Here is a 26,446-nt window from a genome sequence, read left to right as displayed (position 1 = left end):
ACCCCAGCGCGGCGGTGCCGGGCGCGGAGCCCGCCGCCTTTGGGGGGGGGGGGGGGAGGGGTCTGCGGAACCCCCTGGGAGCCGGTACCCAACCTCGGCCTTGGCCCCGCGCCCCTTTGTATGGCCGTCATCCCTCTGTCTGCCTGACTGTGCAATTACTCCATCCGCAATTACTCCATCCGCGCCCCGCACTGCGCGCAGGGGCTGGAATCGCCGCTGTGAGGCCGGGGAATAAAGGCCACCAGGCAGGCTGAGCCCGCGCCCTTGGCATCTCCAAGACGGAGGGGCTGACACATCCATCCCCGCCGAGCGCCCAATTTGATGTGACTATCGTATAATCACACCGGGGCGTTCAGCTGAATGCAAGATAACGGGAGCGCGCTCTGACGTGCGTTTATTTGTATTTGTATTCTGCATTACCCCCATAGATTTGGGAATTAATGTTTTGACAGACGTTCTTCATCTGCTTATCGCAAGAACGTGGGCAGGTGGTGATCCCATCTTTTTGTTGTATAATCATCGAGCCTTCTGCATTACATATATCCTGTGCTTCTCAATCAGCCTGTGAAAAAGCGCATTCCTTTTCTAGTCAAATAAACCCCTTGAACTGGATCAATTGTCCATCAAAATTAATAAGCGAGCTTCAGTTTCTGTGGGGAAAATTACATGGTGAAAAGCCTAAAGAACTGGATTCTTAGAAGAACGGGTTAGGTCCTGGGTGTTTACACCATGTCCATCATTTATCCTCCGAGCACCTGCTGCCGGGAGCCGCTACCTCCATCCCACAGAAGTTGAAGCCTCGCACAGCCTCAGCTCACCGGGATTCCCGTGGTGTAGGCGCCCAGGTGGCCAGCGCCGCGGCCACCCCGTCATACCCAGGCTCTGCACGACACGGGGTACAGCCGGGCACCCCCAAGCAGATTTTAGCAAAATTAAGCAGCTTTCAGCTTGAAGACGCATCTAATTCTGCGCTCTTCCCTTTGGCGACAGTGCCTCCGAAGAGAAAAACCCTACCCGCCTGCAGGAAACCTCACTGTAAGCATCACAGCCTCCGCCTGACTGGGATTTCTTGGATTTCCATCACTGCCCAGATATTACGGGCAGCTTGCTGGCACGTGGAGCTTGGGCCGCAATGAGTAACAGCAGTTTGCCCCAGCCGAGGGCCTGCCTGTGGTGATTTCGTTAATCCACACTCACTGTTGCTCTTTGCTTGAGCCAATTTGCTTTGTTCAACATTACGTATACAACGTATGGGGGCGCGGGACAGGAAAACAGTAATTGCTTCTAATAAATAACATTGAGTTCGTGATATAAACAAAGTGACATACGTTAAGGCCAAACCCACAAATAATTATTTCATTACTGAAGCAATTAGATTACAGGGTGTAAAGGAGAAAGCTTTGACGCAAACATCTTCAAGTTTAGCGGGGGGCAGTCCTCGGGCATGTGGATTCTTCTTCAAACTATTTGGATTGCAATCGAACATTCATCAAGTGTGAAATAGCCTTTGTAATTAGATGCTAGGAAAGAAGATACACGGTATGTTCGGTGGGGGGCCTGAAACGATAGGTTTTTAATTTCAAATCGCAGCTTTTAAAACTTCCACTCAGCTGCTACCCAGCCTTGAAGGAGCTTCAGCTCCCCCGGGATCTCACTGGTTTGTGCAAAATTCAGTGTGTGCTTGGAGCAGGGCTTTTCAGCTTCCCGGAGCTCAGGAGCGGCGATCTGGGGACAAGGAAAGAGCCAAAGGAAGAGGATCGTGCTGCTACCGGGGCAGGCATGGGGCAGACCTCTCCTCTGGCCTCTTTCCTCCCATTTATTTCTTTTATCCACTTTCTGGACATACGTTTCAGGCAGTAGGCTGTTACCTAAAAGGCAGATTCCTCACATCTCCTCCTTCTCTAACTGTATTTTCAAAAGACTGAGGCACCCAGCCTTAGGGAATATTGGAGGTAGTTGTGCAGACAATCCCATCCAGGAGAAGAATAGCCCTGAAAACTTGGCTTGTGAGGGATGCTTGCGGAAGCAAAGCAAAATCAAGCTGTTCCTCTCCTGCTCTTCTATTTATTTTAACCTATCGGTAGCTGGACTGAAAAGTTCCTGGCACTGTTTAGCAATGCAGTTCTTATGAGTCCTTCCGCTACAGGAACTGGGTGTTTGGGGTGCCAGGTTTACACAACACCCTTTCTCCCTGTCATCCAGGGTTCACCTCGCCCGCTGGATGGTTCCCCAGCTCCTCCCTGCTGCTGCTAATTCAGCACTCGCTGTGCTCATCCAGCGTTGCACCTTCACAGCTTCCAAAAATACAACAGAATGCCTGTAGCCTCTGTGTCTATAATAGTTATATTTCATGAATTTGTAATTATTTTTAGCAAGGGATTACATGCTTTGTTTGTGAATAACTCGGTGTCTTTTAGCAGTGGATTTGGGAAAATGGTGATGTACCAGTATTGTTTCCTGACCCACATGCTGGCTTCTGAGCAGCTGAACGCCCGTCACACGAGGCACTCCATCAACCGGGAGCGCAGTCACACTTTCCCTCCACACTTCACCGACATGTCAGCCTGAGTGCAGGGTACTGCTACATGGGTACTTCTCAAGACATTGCAAGGAATGAAAATAAACAAATAAATGAAATTTACAATCTGGTTTTCATAAAGAGGTTGATTTGCAGATGCAAATATGGGCCTTGATCCTGCATAGATGATGCTCCTGCACAGCTTTTATGTAGCGTGAGGAGTCAAGAGTGACTTCAGCTGGATGACTCTCAGTGCATAAATTTAAGCGCATGCATCTCTCTGCAGATTTAGAGCGAGTATCTGTTGACTAGAATAGACCAGTTATTTTACTCCTCCAAGTGTTTGCGCGACTTCGTTGCTCAGTGCTATGCAGGAACAGGCAGACTCAAATCCTGCCTAGATTCTTCTGAGCCAGAGATCACGTTGGATCGTTAGAAAATAAATTTGTATGTTGACGCCACATATCCGGCACCGATGTCAATATCCCATTTATTTTTTACCAGTTTTTAAGATGCAACTGCTTTGGACAGGTATGTTGGCTAGCTTATAATGGATATTCTTTAAAATTATCACCCCTGTTTAAGAAGGTGCTTATGGTTTTTGACAAATCAGTAGCAGCAAACATTTGTTTTCTACCAGTATAGTTAATCCAGAAACTTAACCCTGGAGTTTGGCTTAACTGTCCATAGTATAGGTTCATGAAGCGGGATTATGAATACATTAAGGAACTTCCCGTAGAGATTTTTGTGAGTGTAAATTTGGAGCCTTGAGAAATTAATTGGTTTATTTTACTGCTTACTCTGCTTTTAATATTAGTACTCTAGTTCAAATTTAAAGTGCATAAAAAGAATCACATCCTTCATGTCACTGCTGTAACTGATGTAAACCAGGGATGAATTTGTTCCGAAACACACTTTGTAAGCTGCTCTGTAACTAAGCATTTAGAAGACGGGTTGTTTTTCTTACAGTTTTTATCTCACACCAGACTGACAGGGGTATACAAACATCATTGAGCAGAATTACTTCTAGTGGGAAGTCAAAAGTCCACCATTTGGTATCAATCATCTAAAAGTAAGTTCATTAAGAGGGTGGTTCAGATCACTTTTTGTATAATTTGCCATAAGGATGTCATCCAGTGCGAAGGATTGCACCAGCAGAAAAAAAAATTGCTCCTAAAGGCAGTGTATGATCTTTATTAGATCAGCAACTCCCCTCCCCACCCACCATTTTAGCATTAGCTTGTTGTATTTAATTACTGTAATGTTATTTTTCACACATTTAAAAGGTTTGCGCTACAGATGTAGAGTTTCATACCATAAAAGTATTTAACTTAGTGTAAGTGAAGATCATAGAATCATTTAGGTTGGAAAAGACCTTTGAGATCATCAGGTCCAACTATTAACCCAGCACTGCCAAGCCCACCGCTAACCCATGTCCTCAAGCACCACATCTATGCATTTTTTAAACATCTCTAGGGGTGGTGATTCCCTTACATCCTGGGAAGCTTGTTCCAGTGCTTGACCACCCTTTCAGTGAAGACATTTTTCCTAATACCCCATCTAAACATCCCCTGCCATAATTTGAGGCCATTTACTCTTGTCCTGTTGCTGGTTACTCAGCACAAGAGGCTGACCCCCACCTCAGGACTCATTCATGCCACAAGTTCTCTGTGGGAACCCAGAGGAAGGAGGGTGAATGAAAAGGAGGGTAAATTAATTTGTCCTTTTTTTTTTTTTTTTTTTTTTTTTTCTACTGATTTAAAAGCATGGTGGATCTGGCTTTTCATTAAAAAAAAAAAAAAAAGCCATCAAGGCAGCTTTCAGTTTGGAAGTTGCCAGGAAAATATTTCTCAGTAATTTTGCTTCTCCGCTTTCATGGGAGTATTTCAGGTGGGTTTCTTACGGGGGTGGCTCTCATTTATCATCTTGTACTGGTGCTGCCTTGGTATCTGAGGTGCTGGGTCCTCCAGGCTCTGATCCCAAGTTGACGTGGGTGGTTGTGTGTGCACTGTAGGGGCTTGGAGACCCTGATTCGTCTTCTTCCAGCCTGCCCTGCCTGCCCTGCCTGCCCTGCCTGCCCTGCCTGCCCTGCCCGCCCTGGCTCCGGGAGCAGCTCCGCAGGCAGGGGATGCCCATCCCGGGGTCTGTCCTGCCGCAGGGTCATGGTGCACTCTGAGCTCCTAGCTGGAAAGGTGCAGGTTATTTGCAGTCTGCGCAGAAACTCTCCCAGTTCTTTCCAATTTTGAAAGAAAACCAAGCCTATTAAAAAAAAAATAGCCACTCTGCAGCCTTGTGCTCAGCTGCTGCTGCAAGTGCCTGAAGAAGCAGTTGGCTCCTCTGGGCCCCGGCCATGCGCTCCCAGCCCCTGCTGCCTCCTCCCGCTGCCAGCACGAGCATTTGTGCAGCTGCAAGGTGAAGTGGATCAGGGAACAGATCCAGCTGAACACTAATCCTAAGGGTGGGGGTGGGGGTGGGGGGGGAAGCTTATTTTCAGCTGGATCTGTTCCCCAACCTGGTTCTGCCTTCAGCTGCACGAGACACGTGCTGGCGCAGGGAGAGGCTCAGGCGGGTGGGAGTGAGCAGCCGGGGCAGGGGGTGCAGGGCTGGGTTTGTGGCAGCGCTGGTTTCTGCCGTCTTAAAAGCATTTGTCAGGCTACGACCTTGTGTTAATATATTACTGCTTCGGTGCACCGTACAGCAGAGGTTACAGCGCTAGATTTTCACTCCCGGAACCGTGACGCTGCGTTTTGCAGGATCTGTGGGAGAAAAGATACCAGTGGTGTCCAACGCTGCTCTTCAAAATGCAGGGACGTGGGTGTGTTGGGGAGACAATTGCGGGGTCCCCGGCGGGGAATGGGATACCTGCACACATTATCAGGGTACATTGATCCCCCCGTTGGCATCAACTGCAGCAACAAGTGTGTCGTAAGACCAGCCAAACACATGGAATACTCTAATACAATGTATAAAACAATTTAATTCAATTGATCGTAATAGTAACAGCTGTTTTGTGATGTGACTGCAGTCTCGGTATCACACTTTGTTCACATTAAATTTAAGACAGATTTTGAACGATTTTCACAAAGTTGCACACATTTAGGGGCCGGGTGATATTTTACATAATATGTTGGTGTTATCCCTTCTTGGCAAATTTATTCCCGTTGAGAAAGAAAAAGAGTTACATGCTGAGGACTCTTGAATGGAATCGATGATTAGAAAGAGGCAATACATATTACTTCTGCCCTACTACAGACCCTGAATTCAACGTCGGTGGGAAATTCTCAAATCCATTTCCCTTTGCAAACATGAGCAAAAGGATGCAAACATACAATAAAACTCTCCCTTTGATAATCCTCTTGGCTTCCCCCACCCCCTACCCCCCACCCCCCCGTGTGTGAAATCATTATGCAGAACTGTTGGGGTATTTCCCCCCCCATTTTATTCGTTTTATATTCTTAAGCAAGGAATTACAAGCCTGCAGAAAAGCCTCACAGAGTGCAGGTACATTTGTATACCCCTTCTATAAAACATCTTAATGTCATCGCTGTTGAGCAGAATTGTTCTGCTGATAAAACACATGGCTGATGTTTAATCTTTCCAGGAAAGTTTAATGAAAGGTTCCTGAATGAATCTGTCTGGTTTAAAGTTTGAAGAGCATTTGGCTGCACTAATTTGATGTATGTGCCAGGTGTTTCTAAACAAACAGTTATTAGATAAAGACACAGAGAGCCCTTCCCACTCCCTCCCCCTTATCTGCCATAGGCTTCCTCAATGTTCACCTTCCTTAAATGCCAGCTTGCTTCCATGCCTGCGCCTTCAGCATACTTTTAATATCTTCATGGGGAATACCATGGATCTCTAGTTCCACATTTGTTGTTGTTTTGTAAGCCAATTCTTGAGAGACTGACATTATAATGTCAATAGGAGAGAGTTTGGTAAGAAAATAAAAGGGTGACCTGGGCCTTGCAGGTAATCTGCTGTCTGCTGGGGTGCTGGTAACCCCTGCATGGCCATTGCTGGCCGCTGCAGTGAAACACACGTGCTTGTGTTCCTTGGTGTCGGGCTGGAGGCAGGCTGGGCCTGGCCCACGGCCGCCTCGTTCGAGCTGTCACCGGCTCTTTGAATTGCAGTCGCGCCTGGGGCATCATCTGAGAGCTGGCTGGAAAAGAGCTGGCCAAAGGGGTATGACCGATGTCTATAAACCCCTGAAGGGCGTGGGAGAGGGAACAGGGAACGAGAATTCACTAATTTTTACAACAGAAGAATGTATCCGATCACCATTCGGTATCAGATTTTAAATCTGAAAACCGTTGCTTGTCGTACAAAATTAAATTGTGCAACACCCTTCCACCAAAGTGCTGTGGAGCCGAATTATATCATGGGTTAAATAGGGCTGAAATAAATTCATGGGCTTCAGGTCCATCAGTGATTATTGCACATGCCCATCTAGACACGGTCTCTGGACTCGGGGAATCCTCACGCCACTGGTTGCTGGAAGCTAGGAGGGATATTTGCTGTTTCTCACTTTGCCCTGAGGCATCCATTGTGTCCCCCGTTAGAGACAAGAAATGGGGTGAGGTCAGCCAGAGCTGGCCCAGACAGCAGATCTGGCTTCATCCTTCTTATGCTGCCTGTCCTTGGGAAGATCATCTCAGCCCCAAAGCACCTGCAGGGTGCTGCAGGCTAGAGAGTCAAACACAGGGGAACAGAGACGAAGTGAACACTGAGTCCCTCGGCAGGTCAGGGAGAAGCTGGGTTTCAGCAGTCCCCCGCCAGCATCCTATTCACCACAGCACCGGTCTTGAGGTTTTATGCTAATTAGGAAGTTACTGACATGAAACCGAAGCGGTGCAGCCCTGAATGAGGCCCTCCAAGGATTTAAGTGCCTGGAAGGCAAAAGTTGCATTTCATTGATAGTACAATTGCGTCTTAAATCTCTCTGGTCACCAGAGATGTAGCAAGCGCGGTGTCAGCTCAAGACGGAGCAAGGGAAGTGCAGACAAGGCAGGGCCCGTGGGCTGCCAGACGCTTATATCGTGTCGGTACAGTACAAGGGGGCTCAGCCGTGTGAGCCTGGTACCCGCGGCTGTAACTGAAATAACCCAGAGCGCCTGTGCGCAGGCTCCTGCGATGCACACCATCACCAGTAAGGACTGCACCATCGCCAGTAAGGACCACACCATTGCCAGTAAGGACTGCACCATCTCCAGCTGGGAATTTAAAGGAGGGACATGGTCTTGGAGGTTGATCAGGCATGATTTCACCCATGCACCAGCAGCAAAGCTACCTACACTCACCCTTCCTCTACTTCATCTTGAAGGAAGGATTGCTTTCGGGCAAACAACGCCCCGTAGCCAAATCCCAGCCAGTCCTGCCAAAAGCTGCGCAGTGCCAGGTGAAGCAAAGGACGGCCCGCCTGATAACAGTACTATGTTGTAGCAGTGACAGCTAGAGATACAATTTTTTTTTTTAAAAAAAACTGAAACATTTATACACTGGAAATCCTACTGTGATATAATTATAGTGCTGTAAACATACCTTGTAACATCTTGCTTATTTTGCTTTCCGAACTGGAGCAAGCTGCACTGGTGTGTGCATTTCTTTTAGTGGTTTTGTCCCCACAAAGATTTTTTTAAACAGGAATGGTACTAAAGCAACAGACCTCTGCGGTCAAGACTGGTCCTTAGTTTTTAAGTAAGCAGTTTTACTTTTCTGCCTGCAATAAATAAGACATAGGAATCCTGTCCTTTAAAGAGAAAGATAAAAGGCACAGAAAATCTGGTCTCTTACGTTCCTATTTCCCGATTAGACTTCAGAAAAGGGCAGTCAGAGAAATGCCTTCAACCTTCACTGTCAAATCTCCAGGAAAGCCTCATGCCCAGGATCTGTGGTCAGGAAAAAATCCCCCAAAAGACAGGCAGGATGGATGCTCCTGTTTCTTCCAGCACCTTCACAGAGGCACATGGTGAAACCAGCCTTCTGCTGGGCCCTGCATGTTCACACATACGCTCTTCTGCCGTGGTTTTAGGGAGGTTCCAGTAAGAGATGTTTCTGGTCCTTTTCTGTGTCACATTTTGACAAGCACTATGCATTCAGTGGGGATAGGAAACGGAGCCAGCTTCTCAGCAGTGCCGTTTCCCTAGGTGCGGATCTGTAAAAGGTTATCAAGGATGCCCAGGGAGTTAGCATGGTCACAGCCTCGGTGGACTTCCAGAGCTCAGGGAACACACATTGTTAGGGGTAAAAAAAGCAGGCTTCTCCCCCTGCTTGTGCCTGGTACCTCATGCCAGGGGAGCAAAACCAGACCTAGCGAAGGCATCTGATGTAAATCTTTGCCACTTGGAGGGGGTGGGTAAGGAGTAGAGTGGAAGGGCTGGCATGACAGAGGCGGCCGCCACGGGAGATCGGTTGCTGGTCAGCTACTCCTTCCCTGCCGTTCTCCTTCATGGCTGCTCCACCCAACAAGGTTTTCACGGATTCAATAAGAATTGATCCAGGCTGTTTTGAGTGTCCCACTGGCTTACACATCCTCCGACACATCAGCAATCAAGAATAAATCTGAAGCGCCTGGAGTCCAACTTCTGTGCGGTTCAGAGGCAGAACCTCGTGACACTCAGGACACTCCAAAGTGACTTTTCTAGTTAATAGTGCTGCGATAATATGTCTTTCATAGGTACCCAATGTGCATATAGACTGTGGTCTGGTGTGGGACCCTCCTTGTCTGGGACGCATCCTTCTTTGCATCTTGCGTATGAGTATGGCTCCTGCTACAATACCTTTGCGTCTCAAAGGTTTTAGTAAGTGCATCCACATTGCCCATGATGAAGAGCCCTGGGAGGTATAGTAGTACTTGGGTGGGTATCTGAGGTACGGACAGATCTCCCAAACCAGAATAAGGCCCGGACACCACGCAATCCTCTCCCTTAAAGCACGTGCCTTAACATGACCCCATGCACAAGTGGGCAGCAATACAGACAGATGCTCTTCTTGGGAAAGCAGTCTGAAGTTTTGACTAACCAGGCTCAAAACAATAAAATCTAAAATACATCAACATGTGAAGAGGATTTTTCAATTCTCGTTAATGCTGTTTCCTAAGGAAATTTTAATTTATGTAACGAACCATCTTATTTAAAAATCAGGTGCCTAAAGCTATAGGGTCTAAGTCCAGAGTGATGCTTGTCAAGGAACCTAGTGAGCATCAGTCCTACCGGATGCCTCACCTTGAGGTCCAATTTTTCACAGAACCTAACACTGAGGATTTTTGGCCCCAGCACCCCACATCCAGCCCTCCTTGTCCATCTAGTCCTGACATTTGACAGCAAATGAGAAACCAGGCCAGATGGAATGACTGTTGCTAGAGGGGCCATAGAGCAGCCCAGCCCTGCCCAGTGCTTTACGGAACAAAATGCCATCTGTGCCCCTTCACGCTGCCATCAGAGGGTGCCTTCTGCCGAGCCTCTCCCTGCAGGTGTCCCACCTTGGGGTCACCAGAGCTTGTAGGGTGGCTTCCAGGGCTGGCTGCAGCCTGGTGACTTAGGTACGAGGGTAAAAATGACTCTTAGCTCTGGCTGCGTGTGAGGCTCAAGGACAGCGCCCACCTTGCATGCCCTATCAGCCTGGTGAAAGAGCTTCCCTTCAAAGCATCCCAAGGCCAAACGCAACCCGAAGCCGTTAATACAAGACTGTATTTGCTAGAATTATTCTCTACCCCATTAGCCTCACGCTCCAGCAGCACTAAAGCAAAACTTTTAAGTTTAAAAAGGCATGTACAAGTAGTGTAGCTGCCTTCGGTGTTTAGTGTCTCCCTGGGAAATGGAGAGGTATCACGGTTTGCTGGGAGGGAGGTGTGCGGGCAGAGCTTGGGGAACAGCCGGCAGTGCCTGAGCTGTGTTGGCTCTCAGCAGCAAAAGCAAACGGGTTTTAAAAAGCACGAATGCAATGACATATTTCCATATGAGAAGTATATGGGATGTTGATACTGAGCCAAGCAGAAAGTAAGTTGCTCATTACTGGAATTAACTCATCCTCCCTTTATTTCTATGTGTTATCAAGTAAGAAAATAACTCATGTGAATAACTCAGCCTGCGGACTAAAGTCAAGTCCTGGGAAATTGTTTCGGGTAGAGCTTAGATTCTGTTTAAACAAATAAACAAAAAGTACAAAAAGGAAAGAACTACTCTGAGCCAACCCAGAAGGATTTGTGTCTTGCAAACCGGCATTTGCGTTCGTTCTCTGCAGGTTTTTATTTAATTTAGATAAATATCTAAATCAAATTTCATTTGCAAAACAAAAAGAGGCACTTAATCTAGAAAATATCAAACTGGAAAACTGTGAAACTTTTTCATTTGGGGCCTTTCTTCTACATGAGGCTATTTCCTGAAATCATGATGAATTCGCAAATAGTTTCAGCTGTCCCAGAATTACACTTTTCAGCAAACAGCTACTTGTCTGATGAAAAGCATTCAGCTGTTACCAAGGTCTTGGCTAGCTCTGGCTGTTACATTTCCAATGGGATTTTTCCACAACAGTTAAGCAGGAGTGGCCTGGGAGTTTAAATATGGATAGTTCCCTCCGTCCTGTTGCAGCTTCTGCAGCTTCAGCTCTTCCCTGGCTCCGGCGTGCTGCTGCGCTGCAGGCTGGGGTGACGGCAACCACTGCAGGCTGCTGGAGCATCCCTTCAGGAGGAAACAAAGGCAAAATCCAGCATGGGGGATAAAGTCTAAAGGAAATACAAAGTGTAATTGGAGGTGGAGGTCTTGATGGAGAGTCCACGACAGAAGCTGGGGAGGGTTCGACCGGGTCAGGAGGACAGGCTGGGGGAGCGGTGGAGGACCTCTACGGGAAGAGCAGCGCCCTGGCAGCTCCTGTCTGTGAGCTATCAAATATAAATGTTATCTAGCGAGGGGGGCTGGGGGAAAGAAAAGGCTGGAAAATACACTTTTACACACATTGTGTATTGAGCAAATATTATTTTAGCTATCTAAAGTATTCAAACTAATCACGGCAGCTTCCTTTAATGTCTGCCATTCCAGACACAAGGTTTATTTACTGTAATGTAATACATCTTGAGGGAATGTCGTATGCAGATATTAGCAATTAACTCATTAATCTAAAAATCACAATTCTTGCAATTAATAGAGCACTGCACAGTCACTCTAATTACAAACTCTGCACAAAAGGCCAGTCTCACAGGGAACACGTAGCCTCCTAATTAGCCAAGATTTCAAAGGCAGACAGAAAATTGAGATGTTGAGGGTCAGGGAGGGAAAAATGTGAATACACTGCACTGTGAGCATATCTGACAGCAGGACTGACAAGCAATACATAGAGTTGGGCAAAGTCTGGGGGGTAGCGGTCACCTACCCAGGGCAGGCATGCTGCTGTTTGCTGGCAACAGTGCGACTCGTTTCAGGGGGAGGCACCAGCCAGACTGGCTTGCGTGGAGGTGACGGGGTCCTGTAGCTCTCCTCTAACCAGAGAGTTCCCAAATTTGTGCAAGGCGCTCACAGAGATGTGCTCAAGGGAGGCACCGCTGTGGGATGCAGCCGGCATCTGGCGATGGAGCTGTATCTGCTGGGCCACCCACAGCCACCTCTGGAGCTCAGGGATGGGGAGCAGCCCCTCAAGATGCTGGCAGGTGGCACAGCATTTTCTGCCCGAGTCCTGCGAGATGACAAGTTGCCTGGCTCTGGTCCAGCGAAGCACTTCTGTATGCATTTAACTTTAAGTACAGGAGTAAACCCGCTGATTTCATTAGGGCTACTCACACGCTTAAGGACTTGGCTGATTTGGAAAAAGAGTGCTCAGCATGAAGCAGGACCAAGTCCTCTGCCACTGGGCACGACCTTGCAGAGTCTTTCAGCATCTCTCTTTTTCCAGCTAGAAGTGGCAGCAGTAAGACCTGCTTCCCTGGTGGCAGAGCCCTGCAGCTGCCACAAGTGGAGTCACCCACCTGCCTCCAGACGGGCTGTTCTCCTTCCTGAGACACGAGACCTGGCTGCTGATGTGCTCGGTGCTCAGGCGTCACAAATCCAGCCAGGAGCATCCGCCTCTGGCTGCTGCAGGAGTGCCTGCTGGGGCTCCCGACACCATCCCGAGAGATGCTGTGGGAAGGGTTTCCTTGCCCAGGCCTCCACCCAGATGCTATTGTAATCTTTATCTTCAAGCAAGAGACAGGGAGTCTGCCAGCACTGGGCTGGTGTTGGTAGAAACCGTTGTCATAAGCTGCCTTACAGTGGAAAAAGGCTGTGTAAGACAATGCTTGTTTGACTTTACAAAGCAGAAATATGATTGCAGCACTGATTTCTCTTCCCTTATATTGTGCCCCTGCGCTACAGCCTCCCCAGGAGTTAGGAAGCTTACAGTTTGAGTCCCCAAGAGAGTACTTTTTTCATCATAGTTTTCTGATCATGTCCCAGAGATAAACTCCTGTGTCGGTAGCAATGTTTTAGGGGACAACAATATTTTAGGGGGTGCCTCCTGTTATCCTTACTTGCTGAAAGGACGCTTTCAGCTCAGAGGAACACCTCCTTGTGCAGAAGGAGGAGAAATCTCCAGGATTTCTCTGAAGGAAATCACCTTGGCACATTGCAGGCTCCTGTAATGAAGGTGGAAACACCTCTGTGGGTGGTGGAGGGGACATATTGTAGAAGTGAAGCCACTGAGTGTTTAGATGGTGGTAAAGGGAGAGATCATCTCAGCAAGAGGCAGAGGAACTGCAACCGAAGCAGCTCTGATGGCTCTGCTGTTTGACAGGGCACCTGCTCCCATGTGGGGCCAGGTCGTCCCAGTGATGGGCCTCTGTGCAAACCTTCTCGCTTGTAGGCTAAACCTGCTGGTGCTAATACCTCTTGGAAGACAAATGCTGGCAGCACCTCCCTGAGAACAGACCCGCTCATGGCATACTACCCCCGCAACTTGGGCTCCGTACAGCTGAGGCTGCGGACAGATAGTGGCTGGCTTCGATGTCAAGACAGTAAGCCAGGCGATAATACTCTTGAAGAAAGCCAGAAGGCCCAGAATCCAAAAAATGTGAGATCTTCTAGAGACTGAGAATACTGAAAATGTGTTTGGGAGAGAACTGAGACAGGTGAAAATGCTAAAAAAAATCATCCCAAGGAAAAAAAAGTTGTCTTCCTCCCGTTGCTAGGAAGGAACGCGGCAGAGGGATGAGATCTTGGAGAGGGAAGTTGGTCCGCCATCCTGCAGAGAGAGGAGGGCTTGGAAGTCACGCTAGCTCGGAGCCATACCTCCAGGCAGAGTCTGAAAGCGAGCAAGCCGTGAGCTGTGTGACCCTCGTTTGGCAGCCTCGTGCAGCCTGGGCAGGGGACCGCAGAGGCAGGGGAGAAGGACCACATTGCACGGCCACTTCATGGCTGCTGCGCTTTCAGCAAGGGTGGGCGATAACTTGAACCTTAATGTTGTTGAGTCAGTAATGCCAGAAGACTTGATAAATGATATTAAGACTTAGCTAGAAAAAAGACTGAGCAGAAGAGTTAAGAAATCACAAGTCCACTGGGGTCCCTGAACCCTGCAGTGCCGAGCTTGTGCTCACAGCTTTTTATTGAATATGGGGCAGTGCCAGCAGCTGCTGGTGCCGCTGTGGGGCAGGAACCAGGCACCACAGTCATCCCTGCAGTGCACTTGAAAAATGATTAGAAAAGGGGTTAGTGTGGGAAGAAACGTTCATTACTCTGGAAAGGTGGAGAAAATGCTAAAGAAAAGAAGTTTTGTTAAAATTACTCTTTCTGGATTATTGCTTGCTGGGAGCAGAGCAGGCGATTCTGATGTATTATTTTTACAAAACAGATCGCCGGACATGGGAATAAACAAGAGTTATTAATATACTTCTTGTAAGGATGGCCTGACGAGTTGTGCCCAGGGTGAAGCAGCACAGATCTCCGGGGCGCTCCTCTCGTCTCTGCTCTTTCCCTCCCTGTCTTGACCTATTTGTGTCCGACCTAGCTCTGCTGCAGCCAGGGCGCTCAGACCTGACCTATGGACAGGGCTGTTAAGAAACTTTGATTAATTAATGGCTGTAAAGCATTTCTGGGTCTTTGCATGAAAGGCACAATGGGTATATAAAGTACTTGGAAGGAGTTGCAATGATGTGATGTTTATGTAGAGATGAACTAGAAAGTTCCTTTCCTAAAATGTTCTTTTTTGCCTCTTGCACATGGAATTGTTATTGTAGAGTGCTTTGTTGCAACCTAAGGACAGTTATTTAAAGGGCAGGGAAAACAGTGTATATCTTAAACCCTCTCCATTGCTGTCATGTAATTAACTTCATGTTTTAGCAAGATTATCTCCCCAGATGAGTTATGAGAATAATATGGTTTCAATGCCATTCATTCAATTATTAATCTTTGCAGGGAAGAAACTTGATTTCAAGTGCTAGTAAAGTATATGTAAAATATTAATCAGAGTGTTGAACTAACAAGAGACCACTGGATGCCATCCAGGACAGATGAAATGGGGCCACTTGCATGCACTTCTCTAAAGCAGGAATTTCATCCAGACGTTTCAGAACTCGTAGGAAAGCTGGTAAGTTACAGATACGCTGAGAGAAATCACGCTCAGATTTAAGAATACAGTATTGCACTGCGCATTGTGGAAAAGTAACGGAGAAGAATAAAATATAAAATACTGCTTCAAGTTCAAATGGAGCAGTCTTTCTCGAAAGACAAAAAAAGATGATAGAAAAAGAATTGGTAAGGCCAAGCTGGCAGTTATTAGAATAGCAAAAACATAGTGCTTATGTACATAATGGTTTAACTTAGATTAAAACCCATAACTTATCTTAAAACACTCCTTTTAGTACTTCGGAGTTTAAATATGGTTCGTAGCAGCTCTCACAATTAAATTGTTTTTTCTCCCTTCAATAAAGTATATTAAAAATCATTTCCTGAAAAGTAACGAAAGATGCAAACAGACACCACGTTATTCCTTTAGAAGGAAAACACGTGCAGCAGCGGCACTCACACAGGGCCAGGGCTTGCACACCGTGAGCTGAGACGCAGAAAGCAAAGAGCCCTGCACACCTCCTGGTATTTCATGATATCTTGATCAGATGATCAAAAGCAAAGTATTTCATGAGCAGGACCCCAGGTGCAGCACCATTTGTACCGAAGGAGCCGATTCCTCCTTGAAATGGCTGTGCCGGTGCGATGCCACGGCAATGCAAACCCTGCCAGCCACATCCCTTCCCTGCCCACAGCCCTGCCCGTGCTCTGCCCCCTGCCCAGCACGCAGGGACCACTCTGGGGGGCTCGCCTGGCCCCACACCACTTGCTGTGGGGGTAACTGGGCTCGCCGCTGTCAGGGATGGTGCAGGGAGGAGGCTGGACCTACGCCGACGCAGGACCACATCGTCCGCTACGGGAATGCAGGCAGATGTGCCCGTCTCCATCCAGTGTTTTGTTGAAGCAGCTACACAACATCTGCCACGGCGTGCAGGAACGGAGGGAAAGCCTCAAAGCCCCAGGTCTGAGCAGGACTGGTTGCTCCGAGGCACTAATCCCCCGTAAGTATACGGTCCAGAGAGCCGCTTGTTCCAATTCTGCACATTTTGCCAGTGGATGTTTTTGCAGGATTGCTTTGCTTATACAGTAGATTTTATTTGTTCACGGTTGATGGGAAGGTCTGAGATTTACAGTCACCTCTTCCTTCTGGCTATTTTCATTTGGTATGGGATAGTATTAAAAAAATTTTCCTAGGATAAGAGTAACTACAAAACGCAATCCCAAAATGACTAGCAGACTCATCAGCTCACCGCGAGAGCAGCTATAAATGTACAATCAGAGATAAAATTCATGTTAAAGTAGGAAATTGCACAGGCTTGTCTCCAGCAGGAAGGTGGGCTCCCCAGGCCATACTCTGCAATTCATCGCCTTGTCCCCCACTCTTTGCCACCCTCCCTCCCCCCCTTCCTGGGATTTCTGTCATTATTTACCCAGGCATTTGCACCACTAGTAGGTAAGGGTGCTGCTCCGGCTTCTCTCAGCACTGAAGGAGAATTTTTTGGGAAGCACCGGGCTTTTGCACTCTGTCCCTGCCACAGCCACCGGTTTCTGACACTGCATTTGTGCCCCCCTGGAGTGGTGCCTCACCACGAGGACACTGGTGTCCTTCCACGGGACACAGGCACACAGAGGGTGGCCCTAAGGGGAGGTGAAATGTCATTTAACTTGTCCCAGAGCCCCGGTACCACACTTAAAGCAGCACACGCCATGGTGAATCAGCCTGTCTGGGGTCACCTGGTGTGGCCTCCTCATTCACACAGGGAGCCCCGTGTTGTCTGATACAGTCTCGGCGGGGCAGCATCAGCAGCAGACAAGGTGTCACGGGTAAACCAAACTCCAAACCGAGGGTAGGGTAGAAATACAGACTGGGAGAGCCACGCGACTGGGGAGCAGCAACGGGGAACCAGCAAAACCACCAGCACTTTTCCCAAACACACGATGCCGTGAAGTACCTCGGTGGGTGACCTGACCTCTGCTCCACGGAGGAAGGGAGCAGAGTCGCCAACGATTCCCAGGTTGTTTCTCTGTGTTTGGAACCCCGTGGGTCCATCATGGAGGTGAGGAGGTTAAAATAGATGGGGAGAAATGGGAAAATTCCTCCAGGCTTTGTCGTGGATGTAAAGGGCCCTCAAGAGATTAAAATAAGAAGATGGAAACTGTCATCTATTTTTGGAAATGTTTTCCTCTCAGGGACTAACTCCAAAGCTATTAATCAGCATAACAAGAAGAGGAAGAGACTCTCAAAGATCAATTGCTCCTCGCTGGAGAAGTAGTTCAAAATAATTGTATATGTGTTGGGGCTCTTTTTGGTGTAATTGAATGGTACCAAAAGAGTCAAGTATATTTAAGGGATAATCTCTCCTGCGCTGTAGTGAACAAAGCAATAAACGCCTATGGAGATTGATTAATCACTGAGGAGGTGCCAAGGAGTTTAATCCATCCCAGAAGTCTTTTAAGACAAGGATCCTGCAAAGTGGTGGGGATTACTATTATGCAAGAAAACTGTTAGCAAATTAAAAATTGCCTGTCTCTGAAATACACAAATACTATGTTTCTGCCTCCACCTGTGGGAAACCTCAACCCCAGAGGTGTGGATAAGGATCTACTTGTAAAACTGCGGACAAGAAAGGTTCATGCAGCCTAATTCCTAGAAAGGTGTCTCCTCCCTCATTTTCCCCTTTCTGATGGAGATGAAGAGGGGAAAAGCATGGAAAATTATTCTTCTGGTAAAAAAAAATAATCTTCAACAGACAGACCTTTTGGTCTGCACAAAACAGAGCCTGTCCCCTTCCCTCCCCAGCCAGCACAGCCTCCTCGCTGCCCGAAGTGAGAGCCTTTATAACGTCCCACTGACCTGGAAGACGTGGGACCAGACTGTTACAGAACATGCAGGCACAGCACCAAAACAGAGTGAAAGAGAGAGATGTACGGCAATACATGAGCTGATGGAGCAAACCAACATAGTGTCACTGCCTTCAGAGTGCTGAGCAAACCGCGGGGTCTCGCTGGGGACCACGCTCATGTCCGCTCCGGAGGAGTTTGAGCCAGGTCATCCCTCTACTGCACAAGTCCCGCAGGGATGAGCACATGAACAACTCGTGCCCAGAGGCACCCTTGCTGAAACAGGAACACAGCAATTCAACCATGCGGAAGCCTAAATAGTGCTACTCCAGTAAAACAAAACATACAGGTGACTAATAAAAACCTAGCAAATGTCAGAAGAGGGAAGAAGTCTGCGTGTCCAGAGCTCCCAGCTTTGCCCCTTCCTATAGCAAAAGAGGTTGGAGTCCAGCCTGTCACCCTTAGGATGGGAAAACGGCATTTTTTTGCTGCCTGACTTATCTCTGGCATCACTGAATCTGTGGGGAATCAGTGGATGAGGCTGCCACAGGCTCCTGCCCTCATCTGGAAGGCAATTCTTTACCTGGCAGCGATGCTGTGCCCACCTTCTAGGAGAGAGGATATAAAGAGTTGGGATAGAAAACTGGTCTGAGTTTGAATAGCAACCACACTGGGAGGATTATTAAAGAAGGCTTGGTCACCAAGGAGATCTTCATCTTATTCTTATGCAAAAGAAGAGTGCAAACATGATAGGTCCATAGAAAGCATGGCTAGTGCTTCACAAGCTAGGCAAGGAACTTTGGAAATCCATACGTCCAGACTCTGTACAGGAGCATCTCATGGAGGCTTCCACTTCTTTTTTCTCATTTTTTCCTCTAAGCAATGCTGAATACACAGAAGAAAAATATTTTAAATATCCCAGCTGACAAAGCGAATGCAAACATGAGAACATTGTTTGCTTCATCTTCTTAACCTGAAGACAGGATTTCTACCATGAAAGCACACGAAACAACAAACACCTGATTTGCTTGCAAGGCACTTTTGCAAGAAAGAGGATGTGCCCTTTCATCGAGCGCGTCCTGGTCTCTGCCGTACAAATCCCTGTCTGCCTGTGCACCATGCAGTTTCCAGGGCAAAACCCATTTTGGCTTGTGATTAAAAAAACCACACCCAAACCCGTATCGGGGCAGGGGGCACAGCCATTTTCGTCCCTGCACATCCACTGAGTCCATGGTTTCCAGCCTTTTCTGGACCCCACTTGCTCGCCTCTGCAGCATGTGCCTCTGGAATAAGCTGCTGGCTCAGGGTGGTGGGTCAGGGTCGTGCAGGCGGGACGGGCACAGAAAGGTCTAAAGGAATCAGTTCAGCCCATTTTGAGCTATACATTCAAGTGAAAGGCAAAACCTTATAGTCCCAGTATTGCTAAGTATTGGGCATCAGGAAAGCCCTTTAGGGTGAGTGTGTGGGGGGGTTGTCTTTCCTGATTCAGGATCTAATGTTGCTTGAAAGGGACGATCAGCTGAGCGTTCCCGCACTGTGTGTAAGCAAAACCCTTTTCTGCACAGAGTATCACACAGGCTGCTAACTGTTTTCAAAAGACTTTCTTCTCACTGTTCATGTTGTTCGATTATTTTATGTTCTTTTCTTAATTTGGACTTCAAAAGCAAAAAATAAATCCTATTAATTTTTTCAGCATCATCAGACTCTTTTGCAAGTCCTTGCTGCTCCAGTGTTTGAGTGTGTCAGGCTCCACATTGGAAGGGCCACTTACTTACAATCACTTGCTCGCGCTGACATTTTTTAAACCACGGGAGCAGTCGTATTAAGTCTGCCACTTCTAATAAAATTGTGATTTCTGATGCAAAGGAAAAAAAAAAAAAAAGCAAAACCTTAGAGTCATCTTCCCTCTTGCTTCCATGCACCTCAGTATCAGAACCCAGACTGTGGCTGGTGGTTTTTTTTCCTCATTCCATCATTTGCTCAAATATAAAATTATGAATGTAATTATCTCCACGCTGCAGCGAAAGTGTTCAGCTTTTGGATCATGTATATCTGATCAATGGTGACCACACTCAAAAATAATAATGTGTGGTCTACCTCCAAACTAATTACCAAATATAAACTGTAAATGCATTAACTCTAGAGTTCGTGGCCGCAACGCAGCGAACGCAAACTTCTCCACTGCGCCTGCACTGGGAGTCGGAAGAGTTTCCCAGGATCTCTCCGGCTGCAGCTCAATCACATACCACCCAGTGGCACAGCCAGGCACTGTGTTTACCATTTATTTGGGAGTACTTTGTGGATGCAGTAATATATCCCTGAACTATATTTTGAGAAGGATCTTCCAGATTCAGGTCAAAATTCCTGTAACTTCTAATACTCTGTACAATAAACGGTAGCTCAAAAGAAGCCTTTATGAATTGCCATAAAAATCTTGATGTGAAAGCATATGCTTCTCCTTACTGAAGTGTAAAGGTGCACCAGTAAGGTCCAAAGGCCGGGCTATAAACACGGGCTGGGTATCGCCATCACTAGGTTCAAACCCACGAAGGGCTGTGTGCTAGGAATGTATTTTCACTGACATCATCCAAACCGAAATGAAAGACGTAATTAGCATGAAAGCACCACAGGGCTTGACTGTTAGCTATTCAGTTCAGCGGGGCTTTTGCCATCAGCTTTACAAAGTGTGGAGTAAGACCCCAAAGGAGCCCCACAGCCACTGGTACCACAGCTTGGGGGATGCTTTGCGGGGCTGCTACACGTGCGTAGACTTGGCTTGCATAGCATGTGGCAAGAGTGTTTTCTGGTTGAGGAACTGGATGGGACCTGAGACATCTGACTTCAGGTTTTATTTCTGCCATCTGTGCAACTCTGGGAGAGTCACTTAACTGTGGGTGTCTCTCCCCAGCTGTATACCACCACTACTTCCATTCTGGTCTCCAATGGGATTTCTAGCAAGGGAGGATGTCGGACGTGGGATGTCTTGCTCAAATGCCCCCCCATGCTTTGCACAACATGGCCCCAGTGCTGGCTGACACCTCTGTGATGCAAAGGCTTTGGTATTTTGGAGTAGAAAAAAATTTTCACATGGGAGAAAAATCTTAATTTATCTACTTGATTGGATAGCGTTCTGACTGCACCTACTCATGAGTGGACCATCCCTACCTCTTATAAGAACACTTCCATCCTGATTAATCTAATATGAACAATAAATATTAGTATGAGAAAAGTCTGAAAATTGCTCTTTATCATTACTTGCATGTAATAGATGGGTTTAAAATAAAATTCATATTCTCTTCACCTTCTCCTGAACAGTAGCTGGTATTTGATATCAAGAGATTTTTCCTATTAAATTAATCAGAAGTCGTCAAGTTCTAGGTAACGTCTAGGGGGTTTTTTTTGGGCTAACTTCAGAATTAATACCAGGGAGTTTGAAAGGGTATACATTTTTCATTATGTCAGATGAAAAGAACATCCTTCCTATTTGTATGATAGCGCAATAAAAGACATCACCAGTGACTTCAGCTCCTGGGTAATTTTTTACTTGACTATCTGGTTCATTTTTCTTTGATCAAACAAAGACTAAAAATACTGTGGCATTTTACTACTTCAAAACTCAGACATACATAGACTTTATCTTTCTGAGGGAATATTGGAAACTACTATATATTTGAATTGCCTGAACTCTGCGGATTTTGAATAAGGACCAATTTCACCAAGCGTAACATAGCCACAGCATCGCCTCTTACAGTGCTGCCACCGCAGCCAACGCGCATGAGGGGCTGAATCAAGCAGTGGCTGGCCGGGGGGTAGTTGCAGTGCCCCAGTTTTACTGCCCAGCTACTTGAAAATAACCTTAATTCCTTTTCTCCCATCAGAGAAGAAAAATTAGAACGTCAGAAACGGATAGGGCTCCTTGGTTGCTTTGCCATCCCCTCCAGTTGCCCAAGCCTCATTACTTCATCCCCTGCGCTGCCTGCCTGCCTTGTCTTCTGCTTTCTACCTTCTTGCCTTGCTTATCTCCAAGCACTTCCCCTAATCCCACTCACTTCTCTATTATTCTTATCTATTTTCCTCCTTTGTCTCAAAACCAATGGCAAAGTTCTTAACTCTTGCTGCCTGAACTTCCTTTCCTTTATCTCACTTCCTCTCCTTTCTTCAGCTTTGCGTTCCTCCTTCTACTCTCTCCACAGCACATTCATTCAGCATTTTCTGCAATGACTCCTCGTCTTTTCTTCCCTTCTCCATCACTAGCTCTCCACCTTCCCCTTAGCTCCCCTCGGTCCAGCTTGCAGGGCTCTCCAGCCCTCTGTTCACCTCCTCCACTGAGGCTGCCGTTAGTGCCAGCCCACATCCTGAAGATCTGCTCCACACCACCTTCCTTACCCTCTGCCCCTCCAGACCTTCCAAGCCTCTCCACAGCTTTCTCATCAGTTGTGCTCCACCAGCATCGCTGCCTGAACCTCTGCTCCCAGATGTGTGCCCACATCTGTACCTGCTCCTTCAAAACACTTTTGCCTTGATCTTCAACTTTTCCATCCTTGCCTTACAACCACCTTGACTTCCATGAAGAAGCTTTCCCTTCTCACAAAGCTTTCCCTGCAACCCGTCCTCTTTCTTCTCACCGTTAATAATCCCTGCGCTCTCCCTCATCTAAACTGTTCTCTGTGTCTTGCCTTTTTTAGACTGTAAGTGCCTGGGACAGGGAACATGGATCATCTATGTTTATAAAGTGACTGGTAAATTTTGTGACACTGTATAAATATTTCCTTTATTAATTACAGTCTCCAGCATGAGACTTTTCTTAAAAAAAAAAAAAAAAAAAAGTTTGTAGAAAGGAAAAACATATTTTGGCAGCATCTCGTTGAGTACATTGACCTCATTTGTAATTCCCCTCCCGGCACAGGGAAGCACATACCACAGCGATGGCGATCGTTGCGGCAGACACGCAGACACGCAGACCTTCTTCCGCATGCAGAAGATAAAGACCTATCTGTTAACCTCCTGTTTGTCTCCACATCATCGCAGACCGATTACGTGCCGACGTTTTAAGCAAGGGTGACATTTCCTACACCTCAGCTCCTACAATTAGAGCCGAGTGTCAGAGAACATCATGTCGGTGCAGGTAAGGAGAAGGGAAGCATTAATCTTCCCCAGCGGCACCGGTGCCAAGCATTTGTCAGGGCCGGCGTTACATTTCACTTCACTCATTCACTTGACACAAGGCTTGCTGTGGTGTTCAAGCCTTCCCTGTCAGTGGGTACCAGCTGAGGAGTTCATTTGGTGGATGTGTCCTCACTTGGCCAACAACTTACTTGCTGCTTCTCACTCATCTGGTGCACTATAGTGCTACCGAGTTTGAGCAAAATCTCCCTCGGGGTAAAAAGGTGTCTCCGGACTCACATATAAGCAAAACACATTTTCCCCTTGGAGTCTCCAGGAGAAGCGTGCACTCGTCAGCATAAACAGGCACTGCCTGCCAAGGAGAGCTCTTGCAACGCGCCCAGCCCGGAGTCCTGCTTTTTATATCCCCCAGCCAACTCTGCATTTGGTTGTGTATCTACTTCTTGGCAACTTGCACTGTCTTTAAAGCTGTTGTTGCTCTCGTTGTCCTGCTGTGGACAAGCACCGCAGCGGGAGCCGCATGTGGCAGCCGGAGGGGGGGTCACTGCCGGTGCCTGAGCAGAGCGTGGGGCATGGACGGAGCCCAGTGCTGCTCCCACCCCAGCAGAACTGCAGGTGTGGGTCAGGGTCACACAGCGTGGATTAGCTGCATGCCATACGGAGAGCAAAGAGACCGAGTATAAGGGAAAAGAAGGGGAGGAAATATACGCCCTTGCCCAAAATACTATAAATAAATCCTGCCACAGGCTGCACAGCCTGGTCTCGATATTGCCCTGGCTCTTCTTTCAAATGTTTCCACTGTTCCGTACAGCTTTGTCTATACATCCATGCAGATATAGCAGTACCAATGTCTTTACACTCACATATTTGCAGTCACTTTTTTTGTTTGTTTTTTTTAGGGAAGTCGATTAAATTTAATCCATAAATGACACTTGTTATCATAATGACTGTTCCTGCTTTAGGTGTTGTATCAGTTATAACTCTACTAAGTATCAAAGCACATTTAAAAAAATCAGCTGCCTTACCCAAATAGATGCATATGAAATGGGTAGAGACCTCACTATAGTACTTCATCTGCTCTCTCATAAATGAGTCTTAATGAAATATTGACTTCGTGCTGGCACCGTTTCAAGAGATTGCTTGCACCTTACCCTAACCAGTGTAATATCAAATGCCTAATCAAAGCATAAATCATCACAAACAAACAAACAAACATACAAACAAACAAACATGTTTGATTGCTTTGCAATATGAGAGTTTAACAAGGCTTTCCCAACTGGGATCCTGGAAGCAGGTAAGCCTAAATTGACAGCTGCTCAGCTGGAAACCGTAATGATCGGGCCCCAGCATGAAAAAAGTACGCATGAACTGCAATTTTAAAGAGCTGTCAATGCCTCAGTAAAAACTCTTATGTTGCAGTGATTGTTCATTATGAATAGCTATTGAGCCCATCAATACCTGTGCTTTAGCGCAGAAGAAACACATATACTAATTTGACCCCTGCCTTTTGTTCACCTCCTTTTACAAATTCCCTCCAGAAAACAAATGAATAATGAAATGGCAACACAAAATGATGCAAAAGGCAAAGGCAAAGCTGTCTGAGAGCTGCAGAGGGTCTCACAGTGCCAAATGACTCCGTGGCAAAACAGCAGATCGAATTCAATTCTGATAAGCTCAAAGGGAAAAAACCCCAGCCTTCACTCTGTATACTCACTGATGAGCTCTTCTTCAGCTATTACCACTTAGAAAAGAGATGTGAGAGCCACTGCTGATAGTTTGAAGAAACATCAGTCAAAGCTCGTAGGCAGCCAGAAAGGCAACCAGAATATTATACGCATGTGTGCCTGAAAGCTCATTTAATTCTTCCAGCTATATAAGTTGGTGTAATAAAAGGTGTTACATCTGTCGATGAACTCTGTTCCATCTGTATCCTTAGACCATCACAACTGCAGCAAAATACCACTAAACCAGACAACATCATTATGCCACTATATAAATTCATGTGTGCTCACCTCTTCAATATTGTGTGCAGTTCTCCCATATCCCCCTCAGCTTCGAAAAAGAGATGATTGAAGGAGGAATATGATAAAGATCTGTAATAGCCTGAGTGGCATGGAGAAGGTGTAATGGGAGCGATTATGCATTACTCAATTTAAGAATAAGCGAATGCCAAATGAAACTTTGGATCAGTAGGCAAAGCAAATACTAGGTACTCAGGTTTTTTTCACATAAAGTCTACTTAAATTGTGGAACTCATTTGCCTTGGTGCATCAACGCTAAAAAATAAAACTAATGGATTTTAAAGGGGTTAGACAGATTTACACAGGAAAGGTCCAAGGGATGGGTTGCGCCTCTTTCTTCCTCTTATTACTCATCTAGTTATACTGCACTGAGCTGTAATGACCCATACTTCCTTCAGTGGTCTCACATCTCCTTCAGTGCCCACACTTGCTGATTACTCTGTGCTCTTTAATTACTGTACAGCTTCTACTTTAGGTAGCTTCCTGCTGGTCACTAGAAGAATATGGTCACATATGGACAATATATCACAACGTGGCCGTGGCATGCCTCTAGCTTCTTACAGGGAGCAGGCAAAAGGAACGGAAAGTATAGATGATGACGCATTTGGTGTCACAGTATTTTATTTAAACCATCTTCTCCTGCTAGGTGATCCTGGTGTCACAGAATCATCGGAAGTACTCTTCCTCACCGTCTCCATCCTCCTCACAAACCCCTAGTTTTCCCGTAATTAGGAAGACTAAGCTACCGCCTGGAACCATCACTACCAGGAAAACAGCATTTGTCTATTTGTATTGATTAACCACCCCCACAGCAAAGCTTTGCCCCGTTTGTTAGTCTCATTCATCTGTTAAGCCTTGACTGTTTGGAAGCTGTTTGTAGCTGGAAGAGCTGGAGATGGGGACCTGGCGGTGCTGATGCCCACTGGTTAGCAACAGCGTCGGCCAGAGCAAATCTCTGCCCGTGCAGCTGTTGTAATTTTAGACGAGAAAGAGCGACCGCAGAACATGGGAAGCACAGCCCTTGTGTTCAGCCTCTCCACAGCTGCTGCCCTTATCAGTACAATTACGTTTAAGGTTTTGCATGGTGTGGGATAAGCAGCTTTAAGTCATCTGCATGCAACCACAAACAGGGAGTGTTAAAATCAGGATTAGGACTGGGGTCTTCTTGGCTTCACTCCTGCGCTTACATAGTCCACGGTTCATTAGTACAGAGGAACAGAAATGCTGGCTTTGACCTAGGATTTAGTCCAGTGTCCTGGAGCACAAGATTAGAGATCTCTTCCAGAATTATTCCTCATTAGCCTTCAAAGTCATCCTGAATATTTTCATATCCACAGGTCCCTGCTGACGCTCGGTTCAGAGGGCGCACACCCCCCGCATGCTGACCAGCCCTCCTTCCCTCCCTGGAAAAGGTTTTCCTC

General features: G+C 46.8%; 1 protein-coding gene across 1 annotated transcript in view; it reads right to left on the bottom strand.

Moving 5' to 3' along the window:
* CTBP2 (C-terminal binding protein 2) overlaps positions 1 to 26,446 on the bottom strand; it is a 319,033-nt gene that overhangs the window by 145,419 nt on the left and 147,168 nt on the right. The window lies entirely within an intron of this gene.

Source organism: Falco rusticolus, chromosome 9 (genome assembly GCF_015220075.1).
Source record: "Falco rusticolus isolate bFalRus1 chromosome 9, bFalRus1.pri, whole genome shotgun sequence".
In the NCBI taxonomy this organism is placed as follows: domain Eukaryota; kingdom Metazoa; phylum Chordata; class Aves; order Falconiformes; family Falconidae; genus Falco; species Falco rusticolus.
The sequence above is the reverse complement of the archived record's forward strand: the minus strand, read 5'-3'. Positions and strand labels throughout refer to the sequence as shown.